Source organism: Canis aureus, chromosome 23 (assembly GCF_053574225.1).
Source record: "Canis aureus isolate CA01 chromosome 23, VMU_Caureus_v.1.0, whole genome shotgun sequence".
NCBI classification, from domain to species: domain Eukaryota; kingdom Metazoa; phylum Chordata; class Mammalia; order Carnivora; family Canidae; genus Canis; species Canis aureus.
This window is the reverse complement of record NC_135633.1, coordinates 35186338-35205669: the sequence shown is the minus strand read 5'-3', so window position 1 is coordinate 35205669 and position 19332 is coordinate 35186338. Positions and strand designations below refer to the sequence as shown.

Sequence of the window (19332 nt, the reverse complement as noted above, 5' to 3'; positions counted from 1 at the left end):
ATTTAAAGGATGATTAAGAATTAGCAAGGGAGGTGGGGAAGAGGGAGGAGAAGAGCATTCTAAGCAGAGGGAACAGCATATGCAAAGGTGGCATGGGAAGAAGTATATCACTTTTCAAGACTACTGTAGTTGAAGAATAGAGGAGAACGGCACATGATGTAGCCAGAGAGCTTTCCAGGAGTCAGAATAAAAAAGTTAAAAGTCTGTGAAACATGGGAGTCCATGTTTGAGATTTTTATCTTTATCTTAAGATCAAAAGGAAGCTAGGTGTTAGGGGATGGTAATGTGATCAGGTTTGGTTTTCGAAAATCACTCCAGACACACTGTGGACAATAGATTGGAGGAGAGCAGAGGTGGATATAAGAAACTAGTTGTTATAGTTCAACTGTGAGATTACAGTGGAATGAATTAGGGTTGTACTAATGGGGATGGAGATAAATAGACTCAAGAAATGTTAGTGGTTAAAGCAAAAGGACTTGGTGATTGACAGGATGTGAGTGGGGGGGCGATGTAAAAAATGGGTCAGAGATTTCTTACTGTTGGATGTTTTATGGTGACATCCCCTGAGATGGTGACTCTAAAAATGGGCCAGGTTTGGGTGAAAAATCATCTTATATTTGTATAATGCATTGCCAAGATCTAGGAATTAGAGGGGTTAAGTGAATTGCTTCAGATTGTGCAGCAAATCAATAGTGATCAAAATTTAGATCTCTGGACCCCTCATTGTTCAGTTTCTGTTCCTTCCATTCACTGCTATGGCAACTGCCTTCTAAGTGATTTCTGGGTTTATAGACAGGTCTCCTTTTGATCTATTCTCCACACTGATACACCACTCTTTCTAAAACTCTTCAGAAACTCCCGGTCTTTGACTAAAGAATAAAGGCAAAGGTCCTTTCAAGGCCTACAAACCATTTCTTCATCTGAAAAGAGTTGCAAGTTACTTAGTTTAGTTGGAACATAGAATGTGAGGGTGGAGAGAGATAAGAAAAAAACTAAGGAGCCTATTAGGATCCAGATTAGAAAGAATTTTGAAAGTAATTTTTGTATATTTAGACTGCAATTTAAGAGAAATGGAGAATCATTAAAGATTTTCAAATAGCTTTTATTTTTATCAATTATATATGCTCATGGTATAAAGGGCCAATTCATTTTACAATGCTTTGTAAAAAAAAGAGCAGTCCTCAGATCTATAATCTACCCCCATTTTTCCATATTAGAGAAGTAATCACTTTTAACCTTTTTGGTTTATTTTATTTTATTTTTTTATTTTTTATTTTTTTAATTTTTTTTATTGGTGTTCAATTTACCAACATACAGAATAACCCCCAGTGCCCGTCACCCATTCACTCCCACCCCCCCGCCCTCCTCCCCTTCTACCACCCCTAGTTCGTTTCCCAGAGTTAGCAGTCTTTACGTTCTGTCTCCCTTTCTGATATTTCCCACACATTTCTTCTCCCTTCCCTTATATTCCATTTCACTATTATTTATAATCCCCAAATGAATGAGACCATATAATGTTTGTCCTTCTCTGATTGACTTACTTACGCAGCATAATACCCTCCAGTTCCATCCACGTTGAAGCAAATGGTGGGTATTTGTCATTTCTAATAGCTGAGTAATATTCCATTGTATACATAAACCACATCTTCTTTATCCACTCATCTTTCGTTGGACACCGAGGCTCCTTCCACAGCTTGGCTATTGTGGCCATTGCTGCTATAAACATCGGGGTGCAGGTGTCCCGGCGTTTCATTGCATCTGAATCTTTGGGGTAAATCCCCAACAGTGCAATTGCTGGGTCATAGGGCAGGTCTATTTTTAACTCTTTGAGGAACCTCCACACAGTTTTCCAGAGTGGCTGCACCAGTTCACATTCCCACCAACAGTGTAAGAGGGTTCCCTTTTCTCCGCATCCTCTCCAACATTTGTGGTTTCCTGCCTTGTTAATTTGCCCCATTCTCACTGGTGTGAGGTGGTATCTCATTGTGGTTTTGATTTGTATTTCCCTGATGGCAAGTGATGCAGAGCATTTTCTCATGTGCATGTTGGCCATGTCTATGTCTTCCTCTGTGAGATTTCTCTTCATGTCTTTTGCTCATTTCATGATTGGATTGTTTGTTTCTTTGGTGTTGAGTTTAAGAAGTTCTTTATAGATCTTGGAAACTAGCCCTTTATCTGATATGTCATTTGCAAATATCTTCTCCTATTCTGTAGGTTGTCTTTTAGTTTAGTTGACTGTATCCTTTGCTGTGCAAAAGCTTCTTATCTTGATGAAGTCCCAATAGTTCATTTTTGCTTTTGTTTCTTTTGCCTTCGTGGATGTATCTTGCAAGAAGTTACTGTGGCCGAGTTCAAAATGGGTGTTGCCTGTGTTCTCCTCTAGGATTTTGATGGAATCTTGTCTCACATTTAGATCTTTCATCCATTTTGAGTTTATCTTTGTGTATGGTGAAAGAGAGTGGTCTAGTTTCATTCTTCTGCATGTGGATGTCCAATTTTCCCAGCACCATCTATTGAAGAGACTGTCTTTCTTCCAATGGATAGTCTTTCCTCCTTTATCGAATATTAGTTGACCATAAAGTTCAGGGTCCACTTCTGGGTTCTCTGTTCTGTTCCATTGATCTATGTGTCTGTTTTTGTGCCAGTACCACACTGTCTTGATGACCACAGCTTTGTAGTACAACCTGAAATCTGGCATTGTGATGCCCCCAGCTATGGTTTTCTTTTTTAAAATTCCCCTGGCTATTCGGGGTCTTTTCTGATTCCACACAAATCTTAAAATAATTTGTTCTAACTCTCTGAAGAAAGTCCATGGTATTTTGATAGGGATTGCATCAAACGTGTAAATTGCCCTGGGTAACATTGACATTTTCACAATATTAATTCTGCCAATCCATGAGCATGGAATACTTTTCCATCTCTTTGTGTCTTCCTCAATTTCTTTCAGAAGTGTTCTATAGTTTTTAGGGTATAGATCCTTTACATTTTTGGTTAGGTTTATTCCTAGGTATCTTATGCTTTTGGGTGCAATTGTAAATGGGATTGACTCCTTAATTTCTCTTTCTTCAGTCTCATTGTTAGTGTATAGAAATGCCACTGATTTCTGGGCATTGATTTTGTATCCTGCCACGCTACCGAATTGCTGTATGAGTTCTAGCAATCTTGGGGTGGAGACTTTTGGGTTTTCTATGTAGAGTATCATGTCATCGGCGAAGAGGGAGAGTTTGACTTCTTCTTTGCCAATTTGAATGCCTTTAATGTCTTTTTGTTGTCTGATTGCTGAGGCTAGGACTTCCAGTACTATGTTGAGCAGCAGTGGTGAGAGTGGACATCCCTGTCTTGTTCCTGATCTTAGGGGAAAGGCTCCCAGTGTTTCCCCATTGAGAATGATATTTGCTGTGGGCTTTTCGTAAATGGCTTTTAAGATGTTGAGGAATGTTCCCTCTATCCCTACACTCTGAAAAGTTTTGATCAGGAATGGATGCTGTATTTTGTCAAATGCTTTCTCTGCATCTAAAGAGAGGATCATATGGTTCTTGGTTTTTCTCTTGATGATATGATGAACCACATTGATTGTTTTACGGGTGTTGAACCAGCCTTGTGTCCCAGGGATAAATCCTACTTGGTCATGGTGAATAATTTTCTTAATGTACTGTTGGATCCTATTGGCCAGTATCTTGTTGAGAATTTTTGCATCCATGTTCATCAGGGATATTGGTCTGTAATTCTCCTTTTTGGTGGGGTCTTTGTCTGGTTTTGGAATTAAGGTGATGCTGGCCTCATAGAACGAATTTGGAAGTACTCCATCTCTTTCTATCTTTCCAAACAGCTTTAGGAGAATAGGTATGGTTTCTTCTTTAAACGTTTGATAGAATTCCCCTGGGAAGCCATCTGGCCCTGGACTCTTGTGTCTTGGGAGGTTTTTGATGACTGCTTCAATTTCCTCCCTGGTTATTGGCCTGTTCAGGTTTTTTATTTCTTCCTGTTCCAGTTTTGGTAGTTTGTGGCTTTCCAGGAATGCGTCCATTTCTTCTAGATTGCCTCATTTATTGGCGTATAGCTGTTCATAATATGTTTTTAAAATTGTTTGTATTTCCTTGGTGTTGGTAGTGATCTCTCCTTTCTCATTCATGATTTTATTAATTTGAGTCTTCTCTCTCTTCTTTTTAATAAGGCTGGCTAATGGTTTCTCTATCTTATTAATTCTTTCAAAGAACCAACTCCTGGTTCTGTTGATCTGTTCCACAGTTTTTCTGGTCTCGATTTCGTTGAGTTCTGCTTGAATCTTTATTAACTCTCATCTTCTCCTGGGTGTGGGATCTATCTGCTGTTTTTTCTCTAGCTCCTTTATGTGTAAGGTTAGCTTTTGTATTTGAGTTCTTTCCAGTTTTTGAATGGATGCTTGTATTGCGATGTATTTCCCCCTTAGGACTGCTTTTGCTGCATCCCGAAGATTTTGAACGGTTGTATCTTCATTCTCATTAGTTTCCATGAATCTTTTTAATTCTTTCTTAATTTCCTGGTTGACCCTTTCATCTTTTAGCAGGATGGTCCTTAACCTCCACGTGTTTGAGGTCCTTCCAAACTTCTTGTTGTGATTTAGTTCTAATTTCAAGGCACTATGGTCTGAGAATATGCAGGGGACGATCCCAATCTTTTGGTATCGGTTCAGACCCGATTTGTGACCCAGTACGTGGTCTATTCTGGAGAAAGTTCCATGTGCACTTGAGAAGAATGTGTATTCAGTTGAGTTTGGATGTAAAGTTCTGTAGATATCTGTGAAATCCATCTGGTCCAGTGTATCATTTAAAGCTCTCGTTTCTTTGGAGATGTTGTGCTTAGAAGACCTATCGAGTATAGAAAGAGCTAGATTGAAGTCACCAAGTATAAGTGTATTATTATCTAAGTATTTCTTCACTTTGGTTAATAATTGATTTATATATTTGACAGCTCCCACATTCGGGGCATATATATTGAGGATTGTTAAGTCCTCTTGTTGGATAGATCCTTTAAGTATGATATAGTGTCCCTCTTCATCTCTCAATACAGTCTTCAGGGTAAATTTTAGTTTATCTGATATAAGGATGGCTACCCCTGCTTTTTTTGAGGACCATTCGAATGGTAAATGGTTCTCCAACCTTTTATTTTCAGGCTGTAGGTGTCCTTCTGTCTAAAATGAGTCTCTTGTAGACAGCAAATAGATGGGTCCTGCTTTTTATCCAGTCTGAAACCCTGCGCCTTTTGATGGGGTCATTAAGCCCGTTCACGTTCAGAGTTACTATTGAGAGATATGATTTTAGTGTCATCATGATATCAATTCAGTCCTTGTTTTTGTGGATTGTTCCACTGAACTTCTTCTTAAATGGGAATTTTGAGAGTCCCCCTTAAAATTTCTTGCAGAGCTGGTTTGGAGGTCACATATTCTTTCAGTTCCTGCCTGTCTTGGAAGCTCTTTATCTCTCCTTCCATTCTGAATGAGAGCCTTGCTGGATAAAGTATTCTTGGTTGCATGTTTTTCTCATTTAGGGCCCTGAATATATCCTGCCAGCCCTTTCTGGCCTGCCAGGTCTCTGTGGAGAGGTCTGCTGTTCCCCTAATACTCCTCCCCATAAAAGTCAGGGATTTCTTGTCTCTTGCTGTTTTAAGGATCTTCTCTTTATCTTTGGAATTTGCAAGCTTCACTATTAAATGTCGAGGTGTTGAACGGTTTTTATTGATTTTAGGGGGGGATCTCTCTATTTCCTGGATCTGAATGCCTGTTTCCCTTCCCAGATTAGGAAAGTTTTCAGCTAGAATTTGTTCAAATACATATTCTGGCCCTCAGGCCCTTTTTTGCACCCTCGGGAACCCCAATTAAACGTAGGTTTTTCTTCCTCAGGCTGTCGTCTATTTCCCTTAATCTATCTTCATGGTCTTTTAATTGTTTGTCTCTTTTTTCCTCAGTTTCCCTCTTTGCCATCAACTTGTCTTCTAGGTCACTCACTTGTTCTTCCACCTCGTTAACCCTCGTTGTTAGGACTTCTAGTTTGGATTGCATCTCATTCAATTGATTTTTAATTTCTGCCTGATTAGCTCTAAATTCTGCAGTCATGAAGTCTCTTGAGTCCTTTATGCTTTTTTCTAGAGCCACCAGTAGCTGTATAATAGTGCTTCTGAACTGGCTTTCTGACATCGAATTGTAATCCAGATTTTGTAACTCTGTGGGAGAGAGGACTGTTTCTGATTCTTTCTTTTGAGGTGAGGTTTCCCTTCTAGTCATTTTGCTCAGTGCAGAGTGGCCAAAAAGCAAGTTGTATTGGGCAAAGGAGAAAAAGAGAGGAGAGAAAGAAGGAAAGAAAAGAGAAAGAGAAAAAAAAAGGAAGAAAAAAGAAAAAAAGAGAAGAAAAAGAGAAAGAAAAAGAAAGAAAGGGAAAGAAAGGGTGGGGGAAGCAAACAAATCAAAAAGCAAATCAAAACAAAACAAAACAAAACAAAAAAAAGAAATACAAAAAACCCACGGGGGAGTATCTCCTGATTCTGTGTACTTTAAGTCCCTTGGCTTCCCCTGGAACTTGTCCGTCCAGCTGGTCTTCTGGGGGAGGGGCCTGTTGTGCTGATTTTCAGGTGTTAGCACTTGGGGGAGCTGCTCTGCCCCTGCCTGGTACAGGGCTCAGTGGGGGTTTTTTACCCCGTGAGGCCCCAGGAGTAACAACCGCAGTGGCGGGGCCAGCTCTGGAGCCTGGAGTCAGCCCCCGCAGTAGCTCCGGAGCTCTCCGTCTGCAGGGCCTGGAGGCTCCGGGCGGGGCCGCTGATCTGCTCAGCTCGGGCAGGAGCGTCCTCGCTGTCCTGGGCCCTCCCGGCCTCTGCCTGTCCCGGGGGGAGGCCGGATCCGGGCTATGTCCCCGCGCCCTGTGCTCCGGGGCCTGTGCTGTTGGATTCGCGCTCCCGCCCCGCAGCCCCCTCGGTGCAGCCGCCCCCGAGCCCCCCGAGCTGCTCCGGGTCCCGCCGTGCGCGCTGCAGCCCTTAGGGAGCTCGGGGCGCTCTCCCGGGGCGCAGGTGTCTGTTAGTGTCCCCGGGAGCCCGAGGGCATCCCCGCCCTCCTGGGTCCTGCTCCACCTCCCCGCGAGCCCCTTTCCCCCGGGAAGGTCGGTGCAGCTCCTGCTCCTCCGGGACGGGGCTCTCCTGTCCTGTGGACACTCGCCCCGGCCTCAGCCCGGCTCCTCGGGGGCCCCTCCCCCTTGGAGGCCTTTTGTTTCTTTATTTCTTTTTCCCCGTCTTCCTACCTTGATAGAAGCGCGAACTCTTCTCACTGTAGCATTCCAGCTGGTCTCTCTTTAAATCTCTGGCCGAATTCATAGATTTTCAGGGTAATTTGAAGGTTTTCTAGGTAGTTTGGTTGGGACAGGTGATTTGGGGACCCTACTCTTCCGCCATCTTGCCCCTCCTCCTCCTTTTGGTTGATTTTAGATATTTACCTCCAGTTTTCTAAATCATATGTCTATACTGCTACTCTTTGATATTTTAGTTTTAGGCATTTATTGATTTCCCACTATGGAAAATGAGAATTCAACTATTTTCACCTCTCATCCCCCACCTGCCCCATCATACACACACTTAACATCCCCCAATTTCTCAAAGTATATTATAGTCTCAGCTACATAAATAGAGTTTATATTATTATGACTATGCCAATTCTATTCAGAGTTCAGAAACAATTTTCTTGCTCAGTTTATTATTGTTTTCTGTGTAGTTAATAAAGTTCTTGATTTTTATTTGCTTAGTTTACTAGGTACTTACAACTAATTTATCTCTCAACTCACCCCAAGTTGAGCAAATATCCTCTCAACACATTAAAAAACATCAGGTATTTTATTAATTTTATTCTCTGGAAAAAGTGTAGCTCAGCATTTTCTGTTTTGAAGTCTGTGCTTGTTGTGAGTTGTCATCTTGGTATTCTTTTGCCTCTCCCCAATGAGGAATTCCTTATTTCTGTGATACTTTTTTAAAAAGATTTTTTAAAATTTATTCATAGACACACAGAGAGGCAGAGACACAGGCAGAGACACAGGCAAAGAAGCAGGCTCCATGCAGGGAGCCCGATGTGTGACTCGATCCGTGGTCTCCAGGATCCACCCCAGGCTGCAGGCGGCACCAAACCGGTGTGCCACCTGGGTTGCCCTATTTCTGTGATTCTATTTCTTGTTATTTTGTTATTTAAAACTTACAGGGGTGTCTGGGTGACTCAGTTAGTTAAGCATCTGCCTTTGGCTCAGATCATGATCTTGGAATCCTGGGATCAAGCCCTACATCAGGCTCCCTGCTCAATGAGAAATCTGCTTCTCCCTCTGCTCTTCCCTACATCATTCACTCTCTGTCTCTCTCCTCTCAACTAACTAAATAAAAAATCTTAAAAAAACCTTACATGTCCTCCAAAAACAACATAAGGAAGATGAATTGGCAGTAAATACTTTGAAATACTGCATATCAAATAATATTTTTACTCTAGTCTTACACTTAATTGATAGCTTGGTTGGGTATAGAATTCTCAGTTTGAAATAAATTTCCCTTTAACTTTTTAAGGCATTGCTCTGTTCAAGTTTTAGTCGAGAGGTTCAAGTTTTAGTCGAGAGGTTCAATGTCATTCTGATTCTTTCTTTGTATGAAAACTGTATAGACCCTTAAGATCTTCTTGTATGGAACTTGTATAGATCTTTTAGGATCTTTATTCCTGTAGCTCTGACATTTCTTCTTGTTATTCTTTGGTATAGATCTATTTTATCCATCATTCTGGGCACTCAATAAACCCTTAGAAATATGAAAACTCTTATTTTCCTGGAAAAATTGCCAATTTATTTTTAAGATGATTTTTAAAAATTTCCTTTGTTCACTCCTTCTGAAACTCCTAATATTTGGGTGTCAAAATAAATAGAACTTGTGTTTTAATTTCATATCTTTTTTCTTCTCCATTCTTATTCTTTTTATTATGCTTTCTGGGATAATTTCTCAACTCTGTGTTCAAACCTCTATTGAATTTTTCATTTTGATTATCCTATTTTGAAATTTCTGTTATGTCCTCTGAACATTTCTTTTTATTTTAGTAAGCTTTTATTTTTGTTTTAAGAATTGCAATGCCTTCTCATATTTCTTGAAAGATTTTTTCCCCCCAGCTTGTCACTGATTTTATTTCTAGTATTATAGTACAGGAATATTTAATTTTTATTTTTGCAATTGATTGGAGGGATTTCAATTTTTTCCTTTTTAAAATTCCAGTTAAATACAGTGTTATGTTAGTTTCAGCTATACAATATAGTGATTCAGTACTTCCATATGACACCAGGTGCTCATCACGAAAAGTGCAACCATTAATCCCCATCAAATATATCACCTATCCCCTCCCTGCAATCTCCCCTCTGGTAACCATCAGTTCTCCATAATTGAGTCTGGTTCTTGATTTGTCTTCCTATCACTGTCTCTTTCCCCTGATCTTTTGCTTGTTTATTTTGTTTCTTAAATTCCACACATAAGTAAAATCATATGGTATGTCTTTCTCTGACTGACTTATTTTGCTTAGCAGTACAGTCTCTAGTTCCATCCATGTCATTGCAAATGGCAAGATTTCATTCATTTTTATGGCTGAATAATATTCCATTATATATATCTATATGATCTGTATCTATATCTATCTTTCTATCTATCTATATCACTTCTTCTTTATTCATTTATCATTTGATGGACACTTGGGCTGCTTCCATACCTTGGCTATTGTAAATAATGCTGCTATAAACATAGGAGTTCATATAACCCTTTGAATAAGTGATTTTGTATTCTTTGGGTAAATACCCAGTAGTGTGATTGCTGGATCATAGGATAGTTCTAATTTTAACTTTTTGAGGAACCTCCATACTGTTTTCCAGAGTGGCTGCACCAGTTTGCATTCTAGGTTGTGTAATTTATTGGCATATAGTTTTTCATAATATTCTCTTGGAATTGTTTGTATTTCTTTAGTGTTGTCATTTCTCCCCTCTCATCTCTCCCCTCTCATTTTATTTATTTGAGTCCTTTCTCTTTTTTTCTTGATTAGCTGGCTAGAGGTTTAATAATTTTGTTGATTTTTTTCAAAGTACTAGCTCTTGGTTTCATTGATCTCTTCTATTGTTTTTTTGTTTCTTTTTTTTTAAATTTTAAAAGATTATTTATTTATGATAGACATAGAGAGAGAGAGGCAGAGACACAGGAGGAGGGAGAGGCAGGCTCCATGCCAGGAGCCTGATGCGGGACTTGATCCTGGGACTCCAGGACAGTGCCCTGGGCCAAAGGCAGGCGCCAAACTGCTGAGCCACCCAGGGATCCCCTGTTTTTTTGTTTCTAAATTATTTGTTCTTTATTCTTTATTATTTACTTCCTTCTGCTGGTTTTGGGTTTTGTTTGGTCATCTTTAAATAGCTCCTTTAGGTGTTAGGTTTGGATGTTTATTTCAGATTTTTCTTTCTTTTTGAAAGAAGAAGGCCTGTAGGCCTGTATTACTATAAACTTCCCTCTTAAAACTTATTTTTTCTGCATCCTAAAGGTTTTGGACTGTTGTTTTTTCATTTTCATTTGTTTACATATACTTTTTAAAGTTTCTTCTTTGATTTCCTCATTGACCAATTTATTGTTTAGTAGCATGTTTAACCTCCATGTATTTGTGGTCTTTCCAGATTTTTTCTTATGTTTGACTTCTGGTTTCACAACATTGTGGTTGGAAAATATGCATTATATGACTTTGATCTTCTTGAATTTGTTGAGGCTTGTTTTGTGGCCTAATATGTGATATATTTTGAAGAATGTTCCATGTGCACCTGAAAGGAATGTGTATTCTGCTATTTTAGGATAGAACGTTCTGAAAATATGTGCTAAATCCATCTGGTCCAGTGTGTAATTCAAAGCCATTGTTTCTAAAATCATTTTAGATTTTCTGCATAGATGGTCTGACAATTGATGTAAGTGGAGTGTTAAAATCCTGTATTATTATTGTTTTATTATCAGTTAGTTCCTTTATGTTTTTTATTAATTGTTTTATATGTTTATGTCCTCCTATGTTGGGTGTATAAGTATATATACTTATATACTTATAAGTGTATATCGTTATATCTTCTTGTTGGGTTGTCTCCTTTATTATTATATAGTGCCCTTCTTTGTCTCATCACAATCTTTGTTAAGTCTATTTTGTCTGATACAAGTATTTGCACTCTGGCTTTCTTTTAATCTCCATTTGCATGACAGGTATTTCTCCATCTCCTCACTTTCAATCTGTAGGTCTTTAGGTCTAAAATGAGTCTCCTTTAGGCAGCATATAGATGGGTCTTTCTTTTTTATCCATTCTGACACCCTGTGTCTTTGGAGTGTCTGGATTGTTTATATTCAAAGTAATAATTGATAGGTATGTATTGTCATTTTATTATTTATTTTATTATTGTTTCTGAAGATTTTCTCTGATTTTTCTTGTCTCTTTCATAGTTTGTTTCTCTCTTTCATAGTTTGTTGATTTTCTTTAGTAACATATTTAGATTTCTTCCTTTTTATTCTTTGCATATTTATTAGTGGTTTTGACATATGGTTACTATTAGGTTTGTATCTAATCTGTTCTGTATATAGAAGTCTATATTAAATTGATGGTTAAATTTGAACCCATTCTTCTCTCCTCCTCATGTTTTAGGTATATATTATTATATTTTGCATCCTTTTATTTTGTGAGTCCCTTGACTGATTTTTTTTTAAAAGAAATATTCATTTTTACTCCTTTGTGTTTCCTACTTTCATACTGTCACTTTTGGTTTCTTTCCCACCCAGAGAGTAACTTTTAATATTTCTTGCCAAGCTCCTTGAGTTTTTGTTTATCTGGGAAACTCTTTATCTCTCCTATTCTGAATGATAGCTTTGCTGGATATAATATTTTTAGCTGCAGATTGTCCCCAGGCAGTACTTTGAATATATTATGTGTGAGTACTGGCAGGCTAGGAAAGTTTTTGCTGAGAAATCTCCAGATAGCCTGGTGGGTTTTTCTATGTAATTTACTATCTCCTCCTTCCTCCTCTTCTTCTTTTCTTAATGTTTTTAAAATTTTCTCTTTATCACTATATTTTGCCAATTTAATTAACAATATGTCTTGGTGTGGATATGCTTTTGTTGATTTTGATGGGAGTTCTCTGTACCTTCTGGGTCTGGATATCTATTTCCTTCCCCAGATTAGGAAAGTTTCCAACTATTACTTCTTCAAATAAATCCCCCCCCCCCTTTTCTCTCTCTTCTTCTTCTGGGACTCCTATAATATGAATGTTACTATGATGGAGTGATTGAGTTCCCTAAGGCTGTTCACATAATTTGGCATAATTCTTTTTCTCTGTTTTGTTCAGCTTGATTACTTTCTATCACTCTGTCTTCTAGGTCACTAATTCATTTTTCTGCTTCTTCCATCCTGCTCTTCATTCCATCAAGTATGTTTCTCATTTTGTTTATTGTATCCTTTATCTCTGCTATTTTTCCTTTTTCTCTGTGTTAAGGGTCTCATTCATGTCTTCTTTTTTGTCAAGTCCAGTTGGTATCCTAATGATCATTACTTTATATTCTCTGTTTTGCTTAGATCTCTGGCCATGGCCTTGTCCTTTTCATTCATTTGGTATGAATTTCTCTGTCTTTTCATTTTGTCCAAGTCTCTGTGTGTCTGTTTCGGTGTGTTGGGAAAGTCAGCTATATCTTCTATTCTTGAGGGTAATGGCCTTATGAAGATGTCCTGTAGTGCCCTGCTGTGTGGTGTTCTCTATTCCCCAGGGCCTTCTAGGAATATCTCCAATGTGATGTGTGCTACATGTTCTCTGCTGTTTTGTCCTGGCCACTTTATCCCTTAGGCTTGTTATCTATAAAGACTCTCTGACTGTTGTGGATATTGTTTTGTCCCTGGCCTGAATGTGGTACATTTTAACTAGGTGTGCTTTGGTCTATTTGCAAAATGAGACCTGTTACCACTGCTACCTGAACAAAAGCTCTGCGAACTTCCATGTCAGGAGACATGGTGTTGTCAGGGGTTTGGCCTGGTCTTCAAGGGAGGGTGCTCACCATGCTGGGCCTGAGACAAATGTTCTTGGGAGGGGCAGTTCCACCAGAGGACAGCAGGGTGGAACTTGGTGTAAGCAAAGTAGGTAGCTAGTGTAGATGGTCTGCTGGTTCCCACGGGTGGCTCTATGTTGATGCTGAGGGGTAGGAGGCAGGAGTGGTGCCAACCAATTCCTTTGTCCCTAGTAGGGTCTTTTCATGAATGCTACCACTTTGGGATGCACTCTGAGATGAATGAATAACCTCCCCACTGTATGCCCCAGGCACTTTCCAAATCATTGTTTCTGTTCTGTGCGTCTGTGGCTTGTTTGACTGCCTTCTCTCTAAGAGCAGCATAATGCCTTGTGGGCTCTATCCCAGCCAAGTCCACTGACCTTTAAAATTCCAGACTTTAAGCCCTGCTGGTTGTCAGAAGTCATGAAATTCAGCCCCTCTTACTTTCCAAGCCAAATGCTGATGTGATTCATTTTCCCTATGTACCCACTGTGTGCACCCTTCCTGTGCGCATGGCTCCCTCCCCACCATAGTGGTCATGATCTGTTTTTCTCCTAAATTCCATCTCCACACTTCCTGCCTTCTTTGATATGGCCTTTTCTCTGCCTTTAATTGTCAAGTTTGTTCTCCTGTTTTCAGGTGAATTTCTGGAGTATTTAGGATGTTTTGTTAGTTATCTGTTGGATTCATGGGATCAGGTGAGGCTAGAGTCCTCCTACTCCACTGCCATCTTTCTAGAATCAAATATTGATTTTTTTGGGTTATATCTCCATGTATCATCTATTTCCTTAATAAGTTGCTAACTTCTGTTTGTTTTGGTCTTTGTCTTTCATTTTAAAATGCTTTCTCAGGTAGCTGGTGATCCTTGCTGACCATGTATATTTAAAAGTGGGCTATAAAAAACTTAATTATGAGCTTCTTTTAAACCATGGGTGGGTTTTCTTGCCAACTATGTGCCTTACCTTAGAGAGATCTGGCTGAACAATTTCACTGGGAAGCCCTTGATATCACTGTATTTGGGCCTTTTTTCTTAAGCTGGTCAGATTCCCCATAAAAGTATCTCCTCATCCCTTGAGTCAAGAATGTTGTAGTTTGGGTTCCCTGGGAAGCAGAGATTAGCATGTGAGAAGTTTATTAGAGAATACCCTTGGGATCAACACTTATAGAAGTGAAGAGGGAAAATCAGGATTAGGCAAAGAGAATTTGGGCTCTGATATATTCTCAATGAAGGCCTTAGCTGACCCTATGGAGGTTCTGAATGTGGGATAGCCCTTCTAAATTATCTTTAGATACTTTATCTAAAATTATCTTTAACTTTAAATTATCTTTAGATGCACATGGATATGAGCAGTTACTGTGTCTTTATATCTTTATGTTGGTCAGTCATTGGAAGTAGTTGCCCCTGACAGGAGCCATGGCCTTGGGGATCTTCACCTGAGACATTTTCTGAATAGGACTGACAGCTGAGAGTTGTCTGCTGTCAGAATTTCTGACATCTGGGGGTGGGGGCAGAATACTTTAGTCCTTGAGATGGTTAATTTTACATGTCAGTGTAACTGGGATAAGGAACACCTGATAGCTGGTGAAACATTATTTCTGGGTATGTCTGTACGAGTGTTTCTGGGGGAGATTGATATTTGAATTGTAGACTAAATAAAGAAGATGCAGGTGGGCATTCAATTTGTTGAGTGCATAAATAGAACAAAATGATGGAGGAAGGGAGAATTTGTTCTTTTGGCTTGAGCTGGGACCTCCATTTTCTCCTGCTCTCAGGCATCAGTGCTTCTGATTTTCAGGTCTTTAGACTTAGATAGAGATTTACACCATCAGTTTTCCCGGTTCTCAAGACTTTGGACTTAGACTGAATCATAACAGCAGCTTTCTTTGCTCTCTGTATTGCAGATGACAAATAATTATGGGACTTCTTGGTCGCTATAATAGTGTGAGTTAATTCCTATAATAAGTGTATGTATCTATTTGTCTTCTATATCTTTATCATCTATATCTATCTATCTAATCTATCAGTTCCATTTCTCTGGAGAACCTTCAGCATTACAGTACTGAAGAGGCATCTAGGTGGCACACCATATCATCTAATAGAGTAGTAGTATAAGCTTGGCTTCTAGAGTTCTGCATAGTAAGTGAGGGTAATAGAACCTTAAAAATGTCTAAACATTTAGTGTGTATATGGATTTCACAGGACAAGAAAACTAGATAACATTTAGTGTGTATATGGGTTTCACAGGACAAGAAAACTATATAACAAATTATTGAAAAGAAATGTAAATATTTTATTCTTCCAAAATATGTTCAGTAGATACCAGCCGTATTCAGCAACTTGAAGCCCACTTATTCCCCATTTCCTCTTTATCTGCTAGCTTTTATTCATTGCTTTATTTTGTCGTAGTTTTTTGCCTATATATCTACTTTTGCATCCTTTTCACCTAGAAGGATGCTTGATAAACAGTAGTTACCCAATGAATGTTTATTTTGTTAAATAGGAATTGTATACTATGGTAATGTATGTATTATCTAATTCATGTATTCTTTTTAAATGGATGCTGTTCCCTCTAGCCAAACAACTGCATGAAGATAATCAGTGAGAAAGATGATGTGAAGTCTCAGTTAGTGAGCTCTGGAGTTCTTCCTTTCTTCTAGTAGTGTCTAGAAGGGCTTTGTGCCCTCATCTTGGTGGTCTTTTATGTCCTCTTGCTGATAAGTTCTCCTAATCTTGGCTGGGGCACCCTGATGCTTCTGGGTGGCTCAAATGGTAACTGAGACTGTATTGCTCCTTCTGTGAAGCCCAGACTTATTTCACTGCTACTGTGCCAACTTGTCATCATTCCTCCTGGGCTCATGTGATTCTCCCTATCTCCTTGCTCTAACAATTGCTTTTACTGAGATCAGGAAATTAACCTCATTGTGTTGACCTTTTCTTTGTTCATGCCTCTAATTTTATTTAATTAAATTTTTATTGTTTCTTTATTTTAAAAAGAGTTCCATATATCTTTTTTAACTTTTTGAGGAGCCCCCATATTGTTTTCCAGAGTGGCAGTACCAGTTTGCATTCCCACTCACAGTATAAGAAGGTTCCACTTTCTTCGCATCATCATCAACATCTGTTGTTTCCCCAGTTGTTAATTTTAGCTATATATCAGTACTATGGTCTGAATGCTGTGTTCCCCCACCCCACCTCAAATTCATATTTGCCTAATATATTGGTATTAGGAAGTGAGGTCTTCAGAAAGTGATTAGGTTGTAAGAGCTCCTTGTGGACTCATGAATGGGACCCTAGAGAGCTCCACCAAGTGAGGTTATGGTGATAGCCATCTGTGAACCAGGAGGTAAGCTCTCTCCAGCTATGGAATCTACCTGCATCTTGATCCTAGACTGTTCAGCCCCCAGATCCATGAAAAATGATTTATTGTTGTTTATAAGCCAACCAGTCTATGGTATTTTTGTTACTGCAGCCCCTAACACAATAAAGAATAAATAAATTCTTTCTAGGACTAGTGGTAAGATGTTCATGGCATCATATGTCTTTCTAGTCCAAACAGTCTATTCTCATTTACATTAAGCTAGTATCTCTGTCCTGGATCTTACCACTTTAACTATTTCCTATTTCAGGACAAATCTGTTGTCCATCTGAGATTTTCTCTGAGACATAGGAGGAGGATTTTGTTCCCTGTATTGGATTATGGATTTAAATTTTGAGGCTGAGGTCAAATATATACCAATAAGCAGCAAGCAGAAAGAACCCTGAGCTGGTCACCTCCCCCTCTCCACCAATTACCCACTAACAAAACGGATACCTCCATCAGGTTTCCTGTGGAACCCTCTGCACACAGGATGTCTGAAACATGCATTCAGTGAAATACATGGTAGCAGAGTACCTGATATGTGATGGCAATTCAGTAACTGCTAGGGAAAGGAACCAACCAACAGATATTTTTGTTTTATTTTGTTTTATTTATTTATTTATTTTTTACCATGGGTAAGGCATTGTGCAATGTGATTTATAACCTTTGTCTTTTGTAAACCTTAAAATAGCTTAAAATATACGTGTTAATAATCCATACCTTACTAATGAAGTCCTAAGTTTCAGAGAATTTAATTAAACTCTTCAATGTCACATAACTAGCTAGTGGGAGAACTGGGATTCAATCTCAAGGCTGTCTGTTTCTAAAGTTCATGCTCTTTCTATAGTGCCCTGTGTCTTTCTGTTTGAACTTGAGTATGAATTTGAATGTCTATATTCAAAGAATATTACTATTTCTACTATATGTGTATTTATAGTCTCTGCTATATCCTATATAATATACCATACTATAATTTTTTATACCTCATCCCTCTGTGCTAGAGCACAGGCTGAAGGAATTTTGAATGGAAGCTTCCATCTCAAGCATTCATTTCAAAAAAAAAAAAAAGGAGGAAGAGAAGAAGAAGAAGGAGAAGAGGGAAAGCATGATGAAGAGAAAGATGAACTTATGGAGTAGGTATTTTAGGGCTGCAAAGAAAAACAGAGCATAGATTATTTAAACCTACATTTGTTTTATTGTGGAAAGTATCAGAGAAAAGCCCACTGAATGCATGTTAACTGCTCCATACTTGTGTGCCGAATGCAAATTAATTGCTAAAACCATCTGGTAATCATTTGAATCTGGCAGTAAAAGTGATGAGTGAAACATTTATCATCAATCTGAAGGCGCATTTTTCTAATGGATCTTTTATTCAAGTTTTATGTTTCTGTTGTGAATTTAAGTTTATTTTTTTTCTAGCTACATAGTGCTTCCAACTTCTATTTGTAATTAGGGTGATTCTGATTTTATAGTGGTGGCCCTAGAAATAATATTGCGGTTGGCCTTCATTGATCAACAGAGTATCCACCTCTTGACCCCACAAAATAATGCAAACTTTGATTAAATTAGAGAAAACCAGTGTAGACACTTTGATTTTAAGAAAGCACTCTTTACTGGCTTCAGAATAGGCATAGAAGTATGCATGTGTATGTGTGAATTTGTGTATGTGTTTGTGTGTGGGCATGTATACATGTAGCTTTAGGAGCACAAATTTAAATTTCTATTGTGTATCATTGCAGAGATACTTATCTAACCTTGATAATAGTACACTCTTCAGGTGCACAGTCAAAAGAAGTAGCATCTTTGGTTTCATCTTGAGGTAGGGGTCACCCTTAGAATGAGGTAAGAGGTGTCCCTATACAAGACCCTGTACTTTTAATTTTTTTAAAAGATTGTATTAATTTATTTATTTGAGAGAGAGAAAAATAGAGGGAGAGAGAGTACAAACAGGGGGAGAGACAGAGGGAGAGGGAGAAGCAGACTCCCCGCTGAGTAGAGAGCATTATGTGGGGCTCGATCCCACGACCACAGGATCATGACCTGAGCAGAATGCAGATGTTCAACTGATTAGCCACTCAGGCACCCTGAGCCCTGTGCTTTATTAGGCCCTACAGATGAAAAACACACCAACATAAAACTTACTTAAGAGCATATGGATATCTCTCTCACTTAGAATCTGATGCTTAGCACTGGCATATAGTGACCCACATCCCAAACATTAACTCACATAAGTACCACCATTCAGGCCCCAGGAAAATGCTTTTTCATATCTCCTGCCCTGTGCTCTTAGAATGAAGACAACTGTGTCTAAATACTTGAAGTTTTGTGGGTTTACCTATTCATGTTAGAGATGGATACTTTTGAATACAGTGAGGATTTGAGTAACAGAAGCTTTAGAAAAAGAGAGGAGGCAAAATTATTATCTTGTTGAATCTCTTCTCTTAGGTAACATGAGTGCAATAGATTTTTGCCTAACATCCCATTAGTATTCTAGCATTGCCCAGCATCCATCAGGAAATATTTTTCTTTGTGTTTTAATATGTAGTTTCCATGAATCAGCATGATATTCACAAGAGCTGTATATCGATGTTGAACAATATTTGGGTGTATTAATCAAAATTGTTTAAGTAAAGGTGGATTTAAAAATTTTTTTTTATTCCAGTGCAGTTAACATACAGGGTTATATTAGTTTCAGGTATACAATATAGTGATTCAGCAGTTCCATACATCACCCAGTGGTCATCAAGATAAGTGTATTCTTAAGAAAGGTGGAATTTTTAATTTAACTTTTTGAAAGCATAAATAATTCTTATTAGTATTTTAAAATAAAAGTGATTATTTGCAATTCTAGTGTTCAGTGCTCACCTATTTACCAATGTAAAGAATCAGCTTTACAAATTCCATGTTTGTG

General features: G+C 38.6%; 1 long non-coding RNA gene across 1 annotated transcript in view; it reads right to left on the bottom strand.

Moving 5' to 3' along the window:
• The window catches only part of LOC144294976 (uncharacterized), a 37330-nt gene that overhangs the window by 12224 nt on the left and 5774 nt on the right, over positions 1–19332 (bottom strand). The window contains exon 3 of the long non-coding RNA XR_013362314.1: positions 14025–14163. This is a non-coding gene — a long non-coding RNA (uncharacterized LOC144294976). The remainder of the gene's footprint in view (positions 1–14024; positions 14164–19332) is intronic.